At 38.3% G+C, this 18823-nt stretch overlaps 1 long non-coding RNA gene across 1 annotated transcript in view; it reads left to right on the plus strand.

Moving 5' to 3' along the window:
- LOC104655762 overlaps nucleotides 1-17265 on the plus strand; it is a 61234-nt gene extending 43969 nt beyond the window's left edge. Inside the window, exon 2 of the long non-coding RNA XR_747021.1 lies at nucleotides 16810-17265. This is a non-coding gene — a long non-coding RNA (uncharacterized LOC104655762). The remainder of the gene's footprint in view (nucleotides 1-16809) is intronic.
- Nucleotides 17266-18823: the final 1558 nt, after the last annotated feature.

The raw sequence follows: 18823 nt of genomic DNA on the forward strand, positions 1-18823 counted from the left end.
TGAGAGAGAGAGAGAGACCCAATCCAGCACCCAGCTGCCTCAGCTCCTGGCTGTTCCAGAGACTCCAAGCCAGAAATATCCAAGAAAGTCCCTCTTGAATTCCTCTCCATAGACACTGTGAGAGGTAAGAAATTAATTGTTGTTTTAAGACACTACATTTTAGAGTGATTTGTTATGAACAATAATAACTAGAACAGAAGAGTTGCTTAATTTATGTAGCTTTCTTCATGCTGGTAGACAGTCAATCTTATCTGTTATTGTGAGAATAAAGGGCAGCTGGGAGGCAGGTAATTACTATAAGTATCTTTTTTTCTTTTTTCTTTTTTTTAGAGCTTGGAGATAATAATGGCTGCTCTTGACTATTGGAACAACTAAGTAGTAAATGAGCATGTAATACTGAAGGCATTTTGAGTTATGCCTGCATTTTTGTAAAGTAGAGGTATTGGTTTTCTACTTTGTAATTTTTATATAATTACAAACTTACGGGAAACTTGCAAGACTAATGAAAAGACATTTCACATACCATTCATCCAGACTCACCCACTGTTAACACTTTGCCATGTTTGTTTTATTACTCTCACTCCCTTTACACACACACACAAACACACATATACACACACACATACACAGAGACACATTTTTTCCGAACCACTGCAAACACATTGCAGAAATTATGCCCATTTACCCGTAATTCTTCAGTGTGTGTTTCCTAGGATCAAGGCTCTTCATTTCCATAACTACGGTACATTATCAAATTCAAGAGGTTTAATATTGATATAATACTAACATTCTATCAACAGATATTATTTAAATTACTCCAATCAATCACACCCTTTTTAGTTTCAACTTTTAGTTTAGATTCAGGAGTGCAGGTTTGTTACATAGGTATATTGTGTGACACTGAGGTTTGGGGTAGAATTCATCCCATCACCCAGGTAGTGAGCATAATACCGTTTATGTAGTTTTTCAGCCCTTTCCTCCCTCTCTCCCTCCCTCCCTGCTTTTGGAGTCCCCAGTGTTTATTGTTCCCATCTTTGTGTCCCTGTGTACCCAATGTTTAGCTCCCATTATAAGTGAGGACATGTGGTGTTGGGTTTTTCCGTTTCTGTGTTAATTCGCTTAGGATAATGGCGTCCAGCTGCATCCAAGTTGCTGCAAAGGACATGATTTTGTTCATTTTTATAAAAATGCCCTGTACACCAGCTTTTTTTTTTTCCTGTTCCAGGATCCAAACCTGGTTCACACATTGCCTTATTTTCATGTCCCATTTTCTCTAAAAAAGTTACTCTTTTGTTTGGCTTTCTAGAAAAGTCCATCACTGTGTTTGTCATTACTATCAAAGATATATAGAAGCTGATGTGGCCTTCTGGTGCCTTTGTAAGATAACTTTGGAACCTGCTTTCAAAACTGTCTATATCTGGCTTAACAAAATTAGAAGATATAGAAGCATTCACTCAGCCAGGAGAGATGTAAGTGTAGCTGTGGCACTGTTTGCATCCATCCAAGCAAACACAGTTTGTTTACTGAATTGAAAACCACCTGCTACTTGACATTTAACATATTTAAAGAAGGAATCAGAAGATTTGCATTTCTTATGAATAAGTAATTAATTATCATTACTGCGCCTGGAAATCGAAAACATTTGTGTTACAGGGCTTTGAAGAGGGTAGTGTAATTGGCTTGGGGTTCTGACTGGTTTGAAAGGAATACGTAGTAGATCCTCTCTCTCACCAACCAGCTGATTCTTCAAGGCCCCTGGCTGTTTTCTTTCTGACTGAGAGTGTTGGTAAGCCATTTGTTTCTTCTTAACTAAGTGGCTCACCCTATTTTGAATATGTCTATGTCTATAGTAACATAGCAGACATAACATGTTGTATACTGGGATGGATTCTAGACAAGATAAGAAAAGTTTGGGCATATTTGGGGAAGTTGACCATGTGCCCTAGAGCAGGGGATTGTTGGAGACATGGTCCCCACTGGTGGTCTGGTGAAGCCTAGAAGCCCTTCTCAAAATGATGTTTTTAAATACACACCGGAACCCTGGTTCAGTCAGGGTTTCGATTAATCAGAGAAGCAGAATCATGAGGCAATCTGGTTCTCTCTCTCCTTTCTCCCTCTCCCTCTCTCTCTCTCTCTCTCTCTCTCTATATATATATATATATATATATATATACACACACACACACACATACACACACACACACATAAAAAACTAATTATATATAACATATAAATATATAACAAATATATGTGTGGATATACATCTTTTTAACATAAAATAATATATAACCGATGTATATATGTACACATATATGTGCTTCAAGTGCATATACACAGTTGATCATCATTACTTACAGAGTCCACATTTTTTAATTTGCCTGGTAATATGTATTTGTAATCCCAGATCAGTACTTATAGAATTTTTTTTTTACTTTTTTGTGAACATGCACAGAGAGGCAAACAATTAGCATAGCTCGCCCGGGCGCGGTGGCTCAAGCCTGTAATCCCAGCACTTTGGGAGGCCGAGGCGGGTGGATCACGAGGTTAGGAGATCAAGACCATCCTGGCTAACATGATGAAACCCCATCTCTACTAAAAATACAGAAAAATCAGCTGGGCGTGGTGGTGGGCGCCTGTAGTCCCAGCTAGTTGGGAGGCTGAGGCAGGAGAATGGCGTGCACCCGGGAGGCGGAGCTTGCAGTGAGCCGAGATCGCACCACTGACCTCCAGCCTGGGCTACAGAGCGAGACTCTGTCAAAAAAAAAAAAAAAAAAAAAAAAAATTAGCATAGCTCAATGCATACATTTCCAGTGGAGGTTGAACAAAGCGCTGCTCTGACTTCTTTCAGCTTTCATACTATAAACAAGGGCCTTTTTTGTGGTGTATTTATTACTATGTTTTTCACATTCTTGTCCTTTTTTTGTTGGTACTTTTGCTGTTTAAAATGGATCCCAAGCATACTGCTGAAGTGTTTCTAAGTGCAAGAAAACTGTGACGTGCCTTATGGAGAACATATGTGTGTTAAATAAGCTTCGCTTAGGCCTGAGTTATAGTGCTGTAGACTGTGAGTTCAATGTTAATGAAGCAACAATATATGTTAAATAAGGTGTCTTTCAACAGAAAACACATACAGCAAAGTTATGTATTTGTGGGTTGGTGAAAATGTTGTGACCAGAGACTCTCAGAAACCTAATCGTGTATTTTCCCTAGGAGCAATGGTTCACTATTTGCTGATTCAGTCTTTGCAGTGACTTTATAGAGCATAACTACTGTGAATAATGAGAATCCGTTGTATGTATTGTATATGTTATATAATAAAGAGTGAAATTTCAACTTTTCTTTCTCCTTTCACCCTTCATAATATAGCATATACATCATATAGTAGGTTAAATAACAAATGATATATTATGTTATTAATGTATAATAGAATAATATGTTACATATTATATTATAGTATAACAGATTATGCTACATAATTTAATAATGTATACTATTACATAAATATTATTATATATTATATAACAAGTATTATATTATATATATGACATACTGTATATATACATATAATAAAGGCAGAAAGGGAAAAGTTGAAAAGTTACTGAAATATTAATAACTCTTTTGAGAAACCTCAAATATGCAGTAATTTTATATAAAGTCCAATAGTCTTTGAAGTCTGTGTGAGAGAGTTACAGCTTTCTTACTTACTGACAAGAAGAAATTGTCACTGATTCAGCTATTTCTCTTGTGGCATATTTTGTCAAAAAAGTTACACCAGATTAAGTTAAACAAGAACAAAAGATTTTATTTAAGCCTATTGCAATAGAGGAGAGAGGCCAGCACCCAACTCAGCTGAGAAAAGGGTTGAGAGTTTTTAAGAGTTGGGATGAGGGGTTGTAGGCCACCTGTGTTTGCTAAGTGTTTTCCAAATGAAAAGTAAATTTTCTTGTATCTTCATGACAGTAGATAGTTTTACAGGTTGGAACAAGGCTGAATTTGGGCTTCTATCCTCATACAGAGACTGGGAAATAAGGGCATGATCTTCCTTGCTGCTTCTATTTCTGAAGAATAGCTCCCAGGTCCTTGAGGAAGAAGACATTCCCTGGGTCTCCATACTGCCAAGAGGCTTTAAAAAAGATTTATATACATTTCAAAGGGGGAAAGAAACAATTTGCACTTACAAGTTTTCTAAAGTGAGTGCTCTAAGAAAAGGGAAGTCAGGGATCTATGGTCAGAAAGAAACCTGTCTAAAACTTAGTCAAGCTGAGGGGAACATGAAATCTGCCTTCATCTATCTCTCTATATTTGTGAGTATATCCTTTAAATATGTACGTGCATATATACATATATTAAAGAAATCCGACTTTGTGAAATTGTGGAGATGATGCTGTGGGTCTTCAGGGGACTAAAAAATCATTACTAAGAATTGCAAGTACTTGAATACCACATTATTTGTGAAATGAATAAATATAATGCTTGTATGTTAGGTTTCCAAAATATACTTTTGTGATCAATAAAACACAAATTGTTTTGTTGACTATATTGAATAATATCTTTTTGTCATCCTTCAGCTTATTAATCAATAAATAATAAGGTATAACATTATCATGTACAAGACACTTAATTGATTTTTCATTAAAAAGAGGTCCTTATGCACAAAGAATTATTGGCACTATTAAGCAGTTAATGAACTATCCCCATAAAATGAGTCATGGTCAATATCTATTTCCAATTTCCTTCATCAAAAAGCAGCATTCTCCTTGAGTTGGAACATTGTAATTCTAGAGGAAAAAATTAAAAGAATTTTTTTGACATATGGTTTGGTGATAAACTTAGTAAAGGAATATCATGCTTACTCAAAAAAAGCTTAGATTTAGATTATGAAATGTGTTTAAATGCTAAGAACACTTACAGTGTAATAAAAGGCTGGGGCATAAAATCTTAAGCTCAGTTTCACATATCGTGTACTGTCCTAACATAACCTCCAGAAGAAAGACTTCAAATCCAATGTCACAAAGTCAAATAGGATCAAGAATGTTTGCAAAACCTTGTCAAAAATAAGATAAACCTGTATATACAGTTTAAAAGTAGAAGAGCTATTTTAAACCAAGCTGTGTGTCATGAAGCTCAAGACTTCGATTTCCTTTCATGTCACTAAATAGCATAGTCCAATAATAAAAGGTGCAGTGCAGGAAAACGGGAAAGGAAAGTTAAAAAGTTATCAAAACATTAATAACTCTTTCAAGAAACCTCAAAATGCAGCAGTTTTGTGTAAAGCTCATAGACTTTCAGGCCATGTGGACAGGTTACCGCTTTCTTCTTTGAACACAAGGAAAGGCATCTCTGAATTCAACTATTTTTATTGTGGTAGTGGTTCTTTTGTTCCCACAGCTCTGCATAAGGAAAGAGAAATGTTCTTAAGTAGTATAAATAAGCTGTAAGATCTAAAGGATTAAGATAAAGCTTTTGAAACTGTACTTTGAGACAGAGCCCTGAGGCCTAACTCTGACATTCTCTAAAAATACACTAGTTTTCCCTTATTAAAAATTTCCTACACATAAATCCCCCTGTTTCACACACACACATACATACACACACACACACACACACGCACTTTTCAGTGGTAGCTACATTAACATAAAACTTTTCTTCAGTCTTCAGTTGCTTATAAAAATGCAAACCCCTTTGGAAAGGTTGTTTGAACTTAATAAAAACCAGAATATCAGTCAAATGAATCACAAAGTGCACGATTAAACTTACGTGTGTGTGTGTGTGTGTATGTATGTATGTAGATATATACAGTTTTTTTAGTTTTTTGTTTTTCTGTTTTTTTTTTTTTTTTTTTTTTTTTTTTTTTTTTTTTTTTTTTTTTTTGAGAAACAAAGTTTCTCTTGTTGCCCAGGCTGGAGTGCAGTGACACAATCATTGCTCAATGCAGCCTCAAAATCCTAAGCTCAGGCGATCCTCCCAGCTCAGCCTCCCAGATAGCTGAGACTACTGGCAGGTGGCAAAAAACACCCAGTTAAATTTTTCACATATTTTTTGTAGAGTCAGGGTCTTGCTAAATTGCCCAGGCTGCTTTCAAACTCCTGAGCTCAAGTGATGCTCCCACCGTGGCCTCCCAAAGTGCTGGGATTACAAGCCTGAGCCACCATGCCTGGTCTCAAATATTTTTAACTGGACTGAAAATAGAGGAACAAAGTATATATTCTCCAAATCTACTGGACAGAAACAAAACTGAACCATTGACATTTTTTTCAATCCAAACCAATAATTCACTTGGAACGTTGATTTCTGCATTTAATAAAACATGTGTCCTGAAAGCATCTTGGGTTTTATGTGACTCTTTTCCCAGGTTGCTTCATTCTTCTAGGGAGTCTCAATTTTCCTTAGAACTCCATTAGAGAAAAGCAGGTGTTGAACTTGGAGAAGGTGCTGGATTTATTTATTTTTTTTGCACAAAGTAATAATTAAATATATAATAGTCACAACAGTAACAATAATAACAACTGCCATGTTTTCTTAATTGGAAAATATTTTGAATCACACAGATCGATCTTATTGACTATCGTTTTTATTGAAATTTAGGAGACAGCTAATATTATGGGCAATAAATACATCCAAATGAAATCAATGGTCCTAAAAGGTCAACTCATTTTTACCACTGGTCCAATTAAAGTACAGCAGTAAAAAGCAGAACTGACATTGATTTTGCCTTCTCTTTTTTGGAAATAGATTTTTCCCTTGATAAGCAATGAGAAAAAAAAAAATGTATTCTACATGACTGTTTTCCTTTCTGTTGTACAAGATTGTTCCTAATGTACTCCTGGCCATCTACTTGATAATAAGGAAAGTTTAGTATTAATTAATCCATTGCTATGATATTTTCTTTTGCTTTCTGGCATTCAACTTACCCTAAAATACCAAAGCGAAAAAGAAAAGGAAAATGCAAAGACAGGAAGCTAGGCTTGTCAACTGCATAGAATATGTCACTCAAAGGTAGATTTAAAACATTGATTTTTCAATATGGTGGGGAAGGGAGTATTCAAAATTATATTCTGGATAATAGATGAAATGTATTAAGGCACTACAGATTTTTAAAGAAGCTGAAAGTGACAAAAGGTAAGTACTAATTATTTTATATATCACACCAAATTGATAATCTAAAACTTAAAATCAAAATGTAGAGTTGACATTGGGGTACTTTTTTCAACAGTTACATACAAATGTGTTTATTTATAGCATGAGTGCTGTGGGGACAGGGAGAGGAAGTGACTTATCAAAGATGTTTTGATTTCATAGTTAACATTCAACTAGAAGCTTATCTGCCTGATGTTACAGGCTATCACATATGGGTGTATATCTTGAGTACACTTCCTGTTATTCTTTATTCCTGTAAAACAAATTTGTTCCAAAGGAAGGAATCTTTTCTGCCAGATGGCAAAAGCCTTCAGAAAAATAAGGATCTTTTGAGGTCTTTCATCTCAATGACTTATGTTCAGACCCAGTGAAAGCTAACGAGGCCTAATGAAGGGCATTTACAACTCCAGGTCACTGAGTCAGACAAGGGACCACAATATTAGCCTCCATTTCCGTTTGAGAGATACACTGAACAATTTTTTCTGTCAATTTGAGGAACTTCCTTTAGTAGTCATTTCTCAAAAACAAATTATGTCTACATGTAGAATACACACATTACCCAGATTAGCTTGAAATTGGATCTTGTTCAGACAATCAAAACATCTTCAGCGATTCACTTCCCATCGCTGAACTGAAAAAGTGAAGGTGCAAATAACTGTACTTCACACATAATTATGTCAAAAAGCCTGATCCTTTTCCTCCTTCCCTCATCCCTAGGGAGGTATACTTAGGTAGAAGTTGATGAGCAAATGACTTTTACATCACTGAGTGTAAATGAATCAATACCTATTCCTGGACTAGGTGACTTGGTTCTTTTTTTTAAGTTATGGGTTTAAGCTGAGGAGGACAATTCACTGTTTTATGCAAAAATGTAATAGGTACATTGAAAATAACTAGAATTCTCATTAAAAAGTATATTGGTTCATCTAATATAAGACACACAAATAAGCAAAATGTACCTATGTGGTTTGAAGTAAAGATAGTAGTGACCCTTATAGGGATGGGGGACAATGGCAGAAAAAGATAAGGGTGTGTTTCTTGATCCAGGTACTGCTTACGAGGGGACACTTTCTGAAGATCCAGCAGGCTCTACCCTCTTAATGTGCCCCCTGGGAAACTTTCGTTCTGTTCAATAACAAGAGTAGAAAATTTACAATCATGGCCAAGCAACGCTGTTCACTTTTAGATTTGACTGTGTGAACTGGCTGAAGATCCTTAGTATTTTTTCAAGTCTTTTATTTTGAAATAATTATAGCCTCCCAAGAGATTGCAAAGATGGCACAGAGAGGTTCCATGTAGGTTTCATTCAGTTTTTCTTAGTGGTTACATTTTACATCATTACATCTCTCTCTCTCTCTCTCTCTCTCTCTCTCTCTCTCTCTCTCTCTCTCTCTCTCTCTCTCTCTCTCTACCTATCAGTCATCTATCTGATGTGAGGGCAATCTGGCTGTGGCATCTTTCACCCCATTGATCACCAGGGTGGATTCGGCTGACCTGACTGGCTAGATGGGTGTCCCCTTCCTCCCTCACCATTCCATGTGCGTCCTTCCCAAAGCTGCATGCTCAGTCGAAGAGGATGACCCTCCCCGACAGAGGAGGACCGGTCTTCAGTCAAGGGCATATGAGTAGCTGCACTCCCCTGCTCGAACCTCCAAACAAGCTATCTATCTATCTATCTATCTATCTATCTATCTATCTATCTATCTACCTACCTATCCATCTATCTATTTCAAAAAATATATAGACATCAAAAATATATATCAATGGCAAAACCAAGACATGGACACTGCTACAGTGTGCAGGTATAGTTCTATATCATTTTAATCTCATGGGTAGACTTTCATAACAACCACATGATGTAGATACAGAACTATTCCACTACCAAAAAGAACTCTCTTATGCTGTGTGTTTGTAGTCATACTCAACTCCCTCCTCTCCACCATTTCTAATGTCTGGTAACCACTAATCTGTTTTCTATCTCTACAGTCTTGCCTTTCTGATAATATTATATCAATGGAATAATATAATATGTAGCCTTTTCAGAATGGCTTTTAAAAAACTTAGCATAATGCCCTTGAGAATCATCCAGGTTGTGGCTTGGATCAATAGTTTACTTTTTTTTATTACCAAGGAATATTTCACAGTATCATACTCCACAGCTTGTTTAACCACTTACTTCTCGAGGGACATTTGATTGCTTCTGATTTTTGGATATTACAAATAAAACTGCTATGAATAATCACATATAGGTTTTTGTACAGACATAAGTTTTAATTTTGATGTGATGAATGCCCAGGATTGCAATTGCTGGGTTGTATAGAGAGTATATACTTAGTTGCCTTTATTTTTGTAAAGAAATTATCAAGCAGTTTTTCTGAGTTGCTGTACTATCTTACATTCCCACCAGCAACGTATGAGAGGCCCAGATTTTCTGCATCTTCACCAGCATTTTGTATTATCATTCCCTTAAAGTTTGAGTTGTTCCAACAGGTGTGTAGTGATACCTCATTATGGTCTTTATTTGAGTTTTCCTAATGGTTAATGATGTTGAACATTTTATATGCTTATTTGCCATTCGTATATTTTCTTCAGTGAAATATCTCTTCATATTTTGCCCTCATTTTGTTTCTCTTATTTTTATTATATTGCCTCATTCATTCCTTCAAGATTTTTTTAGCATCTTTTTAAATAAAAATATTTCACCCTGTGAACGTATCTACAGGGTGCTGTTTCTGCTAGTGATGAGCAGTGCTTCCCACTTGTGTCCAGAGAACCAGAGAGTCCCTGCTTCCCAGAGAGCCCCCACTTTGTTCCTCCTCTTCGTTCTGCCTGGAAAGACGTTTTCTAGACTCTTGGCCTCCCTTGTGGGAGAAAGCTTATGGTTTCTGATGGGAAGCAAAAGCATCTATTAAGATTCACATCAAATGACAGCTCTTCCAGGAAGCCTGGACTTTTTATACCAAATATGCATAATCACTAGTCCTTTAAACTGGCATAGTACTTTCACAAATAGTTCCCAGCGGTGGCCTGGCAGATGCTGTTTGTGTCCCGTCCATATGACACTCAGCATTTCTTTGCACACTGGCCTGATTTCTGTAGTAGCAGCTACTCCTCCCTGACTGAGGCTTTCTCTGCCTTCCAGAGGTTGCTCTGCCTGGGCACAAATGCTGGGAGGAGCCCTCAACCTATGGTAAATAAACACTTCAGTTTCTTTACTCCTTGCGTGGGATAACTGTGTGCCTAGAGTTTCTAAGTGGGAGTAAGCCCTGGTTGCTCACGGTGGGAACTGGCTTGATAACACACATTTCATTGACTGATTTCCTTTCCCTTTTTCATTTTTCTATTATCCTACTGATATTTTCTGAGGTCCCCTCCTGAATAAATTTAAATAATTGTTTCAAGTTTTGTTTTCTGAGAACCCAAAATTAGGTAGCAAGTACTCCCTCTACCAAGATGAATAGTAACCCACAAACCCATGGTCGTTCCTACACAACAGAAGGCTCTTTAGAGAGAGAGAGAGAGAGAGAGCAAACCAGAAGAGTATCCTAGCTGAAAGAAGAGCAAGTGCAAAGGTCATGAAGCCAACATATTCTTGCTCTATTCAAGGAACCACAAGAGACTAACAGGGCCAGAGAAAAGTAAGTAACAGAATGACTAGAGCTGGAAATGAGCCCATACAGGAAAGTTCCATCTTTCCCCTTCTTCAAATAGGGAATGAGGGTAGAGATGAAAACAAATGGGCTGAGAAAAATTTTTGTGGCCTAAGGGCTGTGGAAATGTAATATTTCTTATGAATGTCACCAGTGTCCAAATGGATCTTAAATAGTCTATCAGTGCACACAGGCTATTTCTCCTGGTATTTTAATGTTATTAAGATATGTAGTCAAACTAATTAGAAAGTTTAGGATCTTCCTATTAAATAGAAAATGAGATAAATGAACAAAGACAGCATATATTCTTGGATTAGGTAGTATGAAAGGGTTGAATTGACAGTCTGTGAATTCGGCAGAGGTATTGCCAGGTTTCATACTGGGACGTTCCCATTATTGCATTTTGGTTAGATCTTCCTTGGGGTACATCCTCATGTTATTAATCTCAAAGATGAATCAGCCTAAATCTTGACATAAATCCTCCCCAAACCAAAGGATAAGAGCATTAACCTCAACCAGCTGTATCTGTGACTAGAGGCTGTGAACCTTTTCTGCAGAGCTGAAAAATAGGGTTCATTCTTGACCTGAGACATTGCTATCTATCTCAGAATTGATCAAAGTCTTAAGACTCAGTAACTTTGAGGAGGAGAACCTTCCCTGGAGGCCAAGTTGAAAGCTCTTCAAATCCACTTCACTTCCGATTGAAGGTAGACTTCCAGGATTTAAGTTATGTCATGAACAGAGGGGAAAAAGATAAATGCAGTAAGCCCATGTTGACATTTTCCTCATATGCATTTTCAGGAAAATTTTAAGGAGGGATGATTCATTTGCATTAGGCTGGCTTTCTCTTAGTTAAGTACTTTTGTTTTATGCTCCTCTTATTCTGTCTGCATAATAAATTACCCAAAAATGTAGTGGCTTAAAACAGTAGAATTACTTTGCTTACAAATTATCAGCAGAACTTGATGGGGAAAAGCTCCACTCTCCTCACATGTCTTCCACTGGAAAGAGGGCTGCAAGATGAAAAAACCTAAAACCCTACTCCTTGGCCTGTCTGCCTGTTGATGGTGGAAAGACTCTAATAGTGTTGGTGAGGCTGGGGCTCCTAAGGCGTAGCTCTCTGTTTCTATAGATCTCCATGTGATTGCCCCACCTCGCAGCTTCATTCAGTAGATGAACTTCTTACCTGTTGGCTCAGGGTTCTCAAAGTGTATGCCCCAAAGAATAGTATCAGGAAAAGCTATATTGCTTTCTATTGCCTGAGGATGAGACATAGACTCTAACTCTCAATGGAGGAGTGTCAAAATCATATCGTAGGATAAGGATGTGGGATGTGACATACAATGGTGTGGTCATCTTTAGAAAATACTGTCTGCCATATTTTGCCTTTTATAACACATGCTGAACTACAGAACTATGAATTCTCTGTCACTATCTACTAGACAAAACAACTCACAGCTTTTAAGGCCTGATCTCAATTCCTTGAACAGAACTGGAAATGATAAAAAAGATTAAGAAAACACTCATATTACATTTCACACTCAACATTTTTGCACATGGGCATTGCATTAGAATCAGACAGAATTGCATTTGAATCTCAGCTCTGTTATTTTCTATGCAGGATCTTCATCTGCACATAAAAATTCCTATCTCAGCATAGTTATGGTGATTAAATGAGAAAATTCACATAAACTCTGAGCACAGTACCTATCATATAGCTACTGGTTTTAGTAGGGAGTGGTAGTGATGGAGATAGAAATTAATAGTAATTACAGTGATGTATTTAAAGGTGTCTATTTTAAGTCATGCCAATGGATTTTCTTCTACTACTCCTCTAAATTTCACAATAAGAAGGCTCCCCAACCTCACATGCATTAGTGTTTAGAAATTCATGTAAATCTGATTAATGCACATTGATTTGAATTAACCAGAGTCAAATCAAGTTCTCTCTAAAAATAATACCTCAGCTTTCATTTTGGTTCAGCTAGTGAATTGCTGTGGAACTTGGGACTGGCAAGCTTTGTGCATTTTGCACAACTATAACATTGCTTAGGGATAGTCTCTTCTACTATAGAACACCTATTGGTTAGGAAGGTCGGCAAAAGTCTTTCTCTAATAGTGAGTATGTGGCATATGCCCTTCAGCAGAAGACTACCGCCCTTCAGAGAAGACTTGTGAGCCTACTAATGCCCTCTGTGCTCTCTTCTTGCACTTAAGGTCCTGAGGGTGCTTGTTGTCTATACTCTTCATGTAGCTTGTAACCTCAAACTCTCCTGTGGACTCTCTTGCATTGCTGTTGCAACAGGTCACCTGCTCTTACTCACTCTGCATTTGATCACTAACTTCCGGAATCTTTGAGGGCAAGTGAATTGATAAGTATTCTACTTCATGAATTCTCTCATCCATAAATATATATTCAACACCCACCACTTGCCAGGCACTGTTTTTAGTCCGGAGAATTCACACTGAGCTACAGAAACTCTGTCTAAGGCTGCACTCCTCTTGGAGCTGACCCGGAGATACGGGTTCATCTGCAGGCAGTTTATTGGAGAAGTGATGTCAGGAAACACCAGTACAGGTGTGGGGGAAGTGGGACAGCAAGAAGAGTAAGCAAGGAAGAGGTATGTCTTCCAGAAGGTTAAACACTGGGGCCAACCAGAGCTTCAACCTATTAGGGAACCCGAGGAAACGCCTTTCTCAGTATTACCACACTTGACGGGTGAGGGAGCTGGGAGGTTTATAGTCTCACCAACTCCCATCAGGGCTGCTTGCAGGGAGGGGCCACATGAATTCCTGGACCCTCCTGCAAATCTGAACTCCAGCAACTAGAAAAAGCTTGCAGGCAAATAATCATACGTAATAAAAGTGGGCCAGTGTGGACTGAAGTAAAAAGAGCTGAGGCGGTGTGTCAGTTTCCTAGGGCTGCTGTAACGAAGCACGACAAACTGGATGGCTTAGAACAACAGCGACTCAAGGTTCCACATCTCTGCAGGCCCGAAGTCTGAAATCAAGGTGTTGGCAGGGCCAGGCTTGCTCTGAAACTGCAGAGGAATCTTCCCTTGTCCTTTCCTAGCTTCTGGTGGTTTGCCAGCAATTTTCTTTGGCATCCTTTATCTCGTAGAGACATCGTTCTAATCCTCCACCTACATATGGTGCTCTTCCTCCATCTTCACTTTGTCTTCCCTCTGTGCATGTCTGTCCAAATTCCCCTTTATATAAGGACACCAGTCATATTGGATTAAAGCCCCACCCCAGTGAACTCATTTGAACTGATGACTTCTGTAAAGACTTTTTCCAATAAAGTTACATTCTGAAGTTCTGGGGCTTAGGACTTCAAACATATAATTTTTTTTGAGACACAATTCAACCCATATCCGGGGATAAAAGTGAGTATGCTGACAGCATCTGATGTAGTCTGTACTTCAAAGGACCTGTACTCTAGTACAGGGGTCCCCAACCCATACCAACAGGGGACCCCGCATGATACCGGTCTGTGGCCATTTAGGAACAGGGCTGCAAAGCAGAAGCTGAGTGGCAGGTGAGTGAGCATTACCTCCCGAGCTCGGCCTCCTGTCAGATCAGTGGTGGCATTAGATTCTCATAGGAGCTCGAACCCTGTTGTGAACTGCACATATGAGGAATCTAGGTTGCACACTCCTTATGAGAATGCCTGATGATCTGAGGTGGAAGAGTTTCATCCTGAAACCATCCCCCCGCCATCCATGAAAAATTGTGTCTTCCATTGAGGTAGAAGTATAGGTCGGGAGCGAGGAAATCTAAGGTCGTTTCATGCTGACTTCCTAGAATTAAATTGAAAGGAGAACCCTAACTTTCCACGCCTAAGTAACAAAAGGAGCAGAGGCTACTCCCTTTGCAACCCACCCCCCCCCCACCGACCTTTTCTGTCAAGCAGATGGGAAATTGACTGTCTACAACCAATCAGATTGACGGCCAGTCCAGTCTTCCTTTGCCCAGAAGTGCAACTTTGTAACTCCTCCTCAGCCTCTGATTGGTTACAAAAAGCAATCAATCAGATGTTGGCACAGGAGTGTGAACTTCATTAACTCCACTTCAGGTCACTTTGTAACTCCACTTCGCAACTCCTCCAATTGCAGGCCACCACTTCATTTACATGAGGTGAGCATGAAGTGGCCAGTGGGAAACCTCTAGCAGGTATCTGGACCCAAGAAGATCCTGTATCCAGGCCCTTGAGCCACTTCTCAGGCCCACTCCTACACTGTGGAGTGTACTTTCATTTTCAGTAAATCCCTGCTTTCGTTCTTCCATTGCTTGGTTCTTTCCTTGCTTTGTTGCACGTTTTTCCAATTATTTGTTCAAAACGCCAAGAACCTTGACAGCTTGCAGTCAAGAACCTCTACTGGTAACACCATGAAATCAGTCCCTGGTGCCAAAAAGGTTGGGGACCTCTGCTCTAGTAGGGGAGAACAATAAAGGAAACAAAGAAATACAATGTATAGTATACATGACAATGATAAATGCTATGGAGAAAAGTGAAGATGGGAAGTAGGATGCTCCTTGGTATTCCCCAAAAGCTTTTGGATAGTTCTGCACACACAGTTGGGGGTTCAATATTTATGAATGTCATGACTAAGTGTGCGAATATACAGAGTGTGCTATTCACATGATCTTTCACTCGATATTTAACATCTATCAGTGGTCTTCCCAGTAGTGTACTGGGTCTCTGTGGAGAATCTGTGTCTTTCTTTATTTGAATGGTTTATTTACTCACTAAAAATTTTTAGCCAATGTATATACTGACTGTGGAGTTCAGAAAAGTAGTGACCAATTAGTTGTATTTGTAATCTCTCTCGAGAATTATTTTGAGTAAGAAGGGTTAATACATATACACACACATGTAAAACATATATAAACACATATATAAAAACACACATTTAAATATAAAGTGCCTCAAAAAAAAGCAATTTGGTAAAACATTAGCCTGAAAATAAAATACCAATACAGAAACTATTTCTGGTTTACTTAATGAGGACAAGGTGATACCTACCTATTTCACGAAGCTTTTATTTGGTACCTTTATTTTAATTTTTCAGTGCATAATATCTCTTTAACAATTCTGACATGGACTTTTTAAACACTGAAGTTATAATTATATAAAAATTTCTGACTCTATTTTAGTTTCATGGTGGTAGAAACTACAGCCATAAAAATCTTCTAACTGTATGTATTACAGGGAGAAAAATGACATTAGTCCTGAACAAAGGGTAATAATTGAGATGTGTTGTCAAGCAGTGCAGTGACAGAAAAATAACCTTGCTGATCTCCTCTGTATCTGTGAATAATTATCAGCTATAAAAAAGGAATAGGTTGGTGCTATAATCTTTTTGTTATTATTAGAAGAAAGACTACTTTAATCTTATTTTGACAGTCCCTTATCCAAACTATTAAGAATTTATTCATTCTGTATTATTAAGTCACAATTGTGATCACTTATGACTGGACATTCTCTCCGCTCTTTCAGATCTTGCTCCCTGGGCTCTGTGCCTTGAGACCCATGGGGTTCCACTCAATACCGGTCTTAAATACATAGTTTTTTTCTGAAAGCTACTAAGCACAGCTTGAATGCCAGTGCTTTCAATTAAACCTTCTAGGTTTTGTGCTGGTGTTAAATAGGCCACCACTGGGGTTGGTTGCTTCCAATAAATGTAGAACTAAAGGCAACTGTAGGGTGTAGAGAGAGATGATCCTTTAAACCAATATAGTGGAGATAAAAGATTGAACAAACTGCTCTTTTTCTTGCTTGACTTAGAATGGACATGTTGTAAATGATACTCTTAAGCAACTAAAGCACAGTAAAAACATCCACTGACAAAGGAAAAAGGAGAGAACATAACTTTTAGTTGGCTGTGTTAATTATTGGCAATACATATATTAAAACAGAAAAGACGTGATTTCATTTTTCAGGGTTGACTTTATACTCAATAAGATTACATGGTGAAGAGTCACCAGAATAATCGATCTTCCTCCACTTTCCTTCTAACAGTCTCTTCTTGGCCTGTGCTGAGGACTACATCAGTCTCCTGTAATTATCATCTACACTGAAAAACAAAGAGGACAGAGGCAAAGCTAGTGGCCCTCACCATCCCCTGTAAGCTGATTGCTTCTTACTGCAAGCACTTGAGCATCTTCCTTGAGAACTTTCTTAGGCAATGGGAACCAGGCTTGGCCCATTCACAGGCAGATGAGAAGGATGAGGAAATGGAGAAGGCATTGTCCAAGGAGCAGTCTTCAACCTTCCTCTTTCAAGTGAGACAACTCTGAATAAGATGTGTTCTACGCTCTCTTCCAAAGGCCCCCAGTTGGATGGAGTTCTAGCTGCTCATGTGATAAGCTGCCTATTAACGCACCCAAGACTGCCTTTCCTCCTTGCTTTGTCTTCCTCCTACTCTCCTATCACTGTTTCCTAGGATTGCCTCCAAATAAACCACTTGTACTCACATATTAGTGTTATTGTCAGTAGCAAGATTTTAGTATTTTAGATATACAGGAGCTCTTCAGCTTTTAAAATTGCAAAATTTTTTCTTTCTTCACAGCAGTATTCATACCTGGCCCGTATTTTTTTTTTTTTTTTTTTCTGGAAGCATTTTATTATTGCTTAAAAATACAGGAAGACTATCATGAAAACTGTACATTTATAATTTAATAATGGAATCTTCATGTAGTTTCTTAAACTTCAGAGGTGAAGGTATTACATATTCCAGAAATTCAGGAAACTTTGTGTTATAGAATAGCAGGATACTGACACCTACATTCTCTGGTTAAGAGAATGCATACACGATTTTCAAATAATTGGTCTACAGGCTGGACATGGTGGCTCACACCTGTAATCCCAGTGTGTCCGCAATTGGTGGGTTCTTGGTCTCACTTACTTCAAGAATGAAGCCACAGACCCTCCTGGTGAATGTTACAGTTCTTAAAGATGGTGTGTCGGGAGTTTGTTCCTTCATATGTTCAGATACGTAGGTAGTTTCTTCCTTCTGGTGGGTTCGTGGTCTCGCTGACTTCAGAAGTGAAGCTGCAAATCTTCTCAGTGAGTGTTACAGCTCATACAAGGGGTGCAGACCCAAAGAGTGAGCAGCAGCGAGATTTGTTATGAAGAGTGAAAGAAGAAAGCTTCCCCAGCGCTGAAGGATACCAGAGCAGGTCGCTCCTGCTGGCTGCGGTGGCCTGCTTTTATTCCTGTATGCTGGAGAATGTGGGAAGAATCCCTCATCTCCTTTTTTTAATCTTTTACCTCCAAACCCTGCCCAGAGCAGCTCAGTAACTGAGCTGCATAGATGTATGGTAGTAAAGCAAAAACTTAAAACCGTGAGAGAAGGCTTGTCTTTCTAGCCTGAGGAGCTAAAAAGAAGCTCCTATTGTCCAGAGTGTGCACAATCCATGACATTTTTCTTATTCTCTTTTCTTTTGCCACTTAACCTTAAAGTAACCCTATTTACTCAAGAGTACATGACATTGTGAGAGGCTAAACATCTAAGAAGATTCAATCTTTCTGGCTAGAAATACCAGGGGAAAAAGGTCATTGATTATGGGAATGTGTGGGAGAAAATTTAGAGACGAAAGAGCTGAAGAAATGGAATTCCAAATTTCGGGTATGTAATGACATAACTCTTGGACTCACCCTGAGCTAAGTGTGTGTGGGGCAACACTAAGGCATAGCAAAGATTGTGAGGGCTGAACTGCAATATAAACTATGACTGAAATTTCAGGCTCTTTTCCAAGTGCAGCGTGCATCAGCCTGGCCCAAAGAGCACAGTAAAGACTTTGAAAACAGAATTGACATTGGGACCACCACCACTGAAGGCAAAATTTCTTGACAGTCTGAAGCTAATGATGTTAATTATCAGTTGCTCAGAAAATTAACATTTTTATATTATAACAGGACCTACAAACTTGCAAGATGAAACTAAAATGTTCTGGATACAATCCAAAATTATGTGACATAATAATGAGAAAAATCTGAAAAATTTACTGTCTTCAAGGGGAAAGACAGTAAA

Source organism: Rhinopithecus roxellana, chromosome 13 (assembly GCF_007565055.1).
Source record: "Rhinopithecus roxellana isolate Shanxi Qingling chromosome 13, ASM756505v1, whole genome shotgun sequence".
Taxonomy (NCBI): domain Eukaryota; kingdom Metazoa; phylum Chordata; class Mammalia; order Primates; family Cercopithecidae; genus Rhinopithecus; species Rhinopithecus roxellana.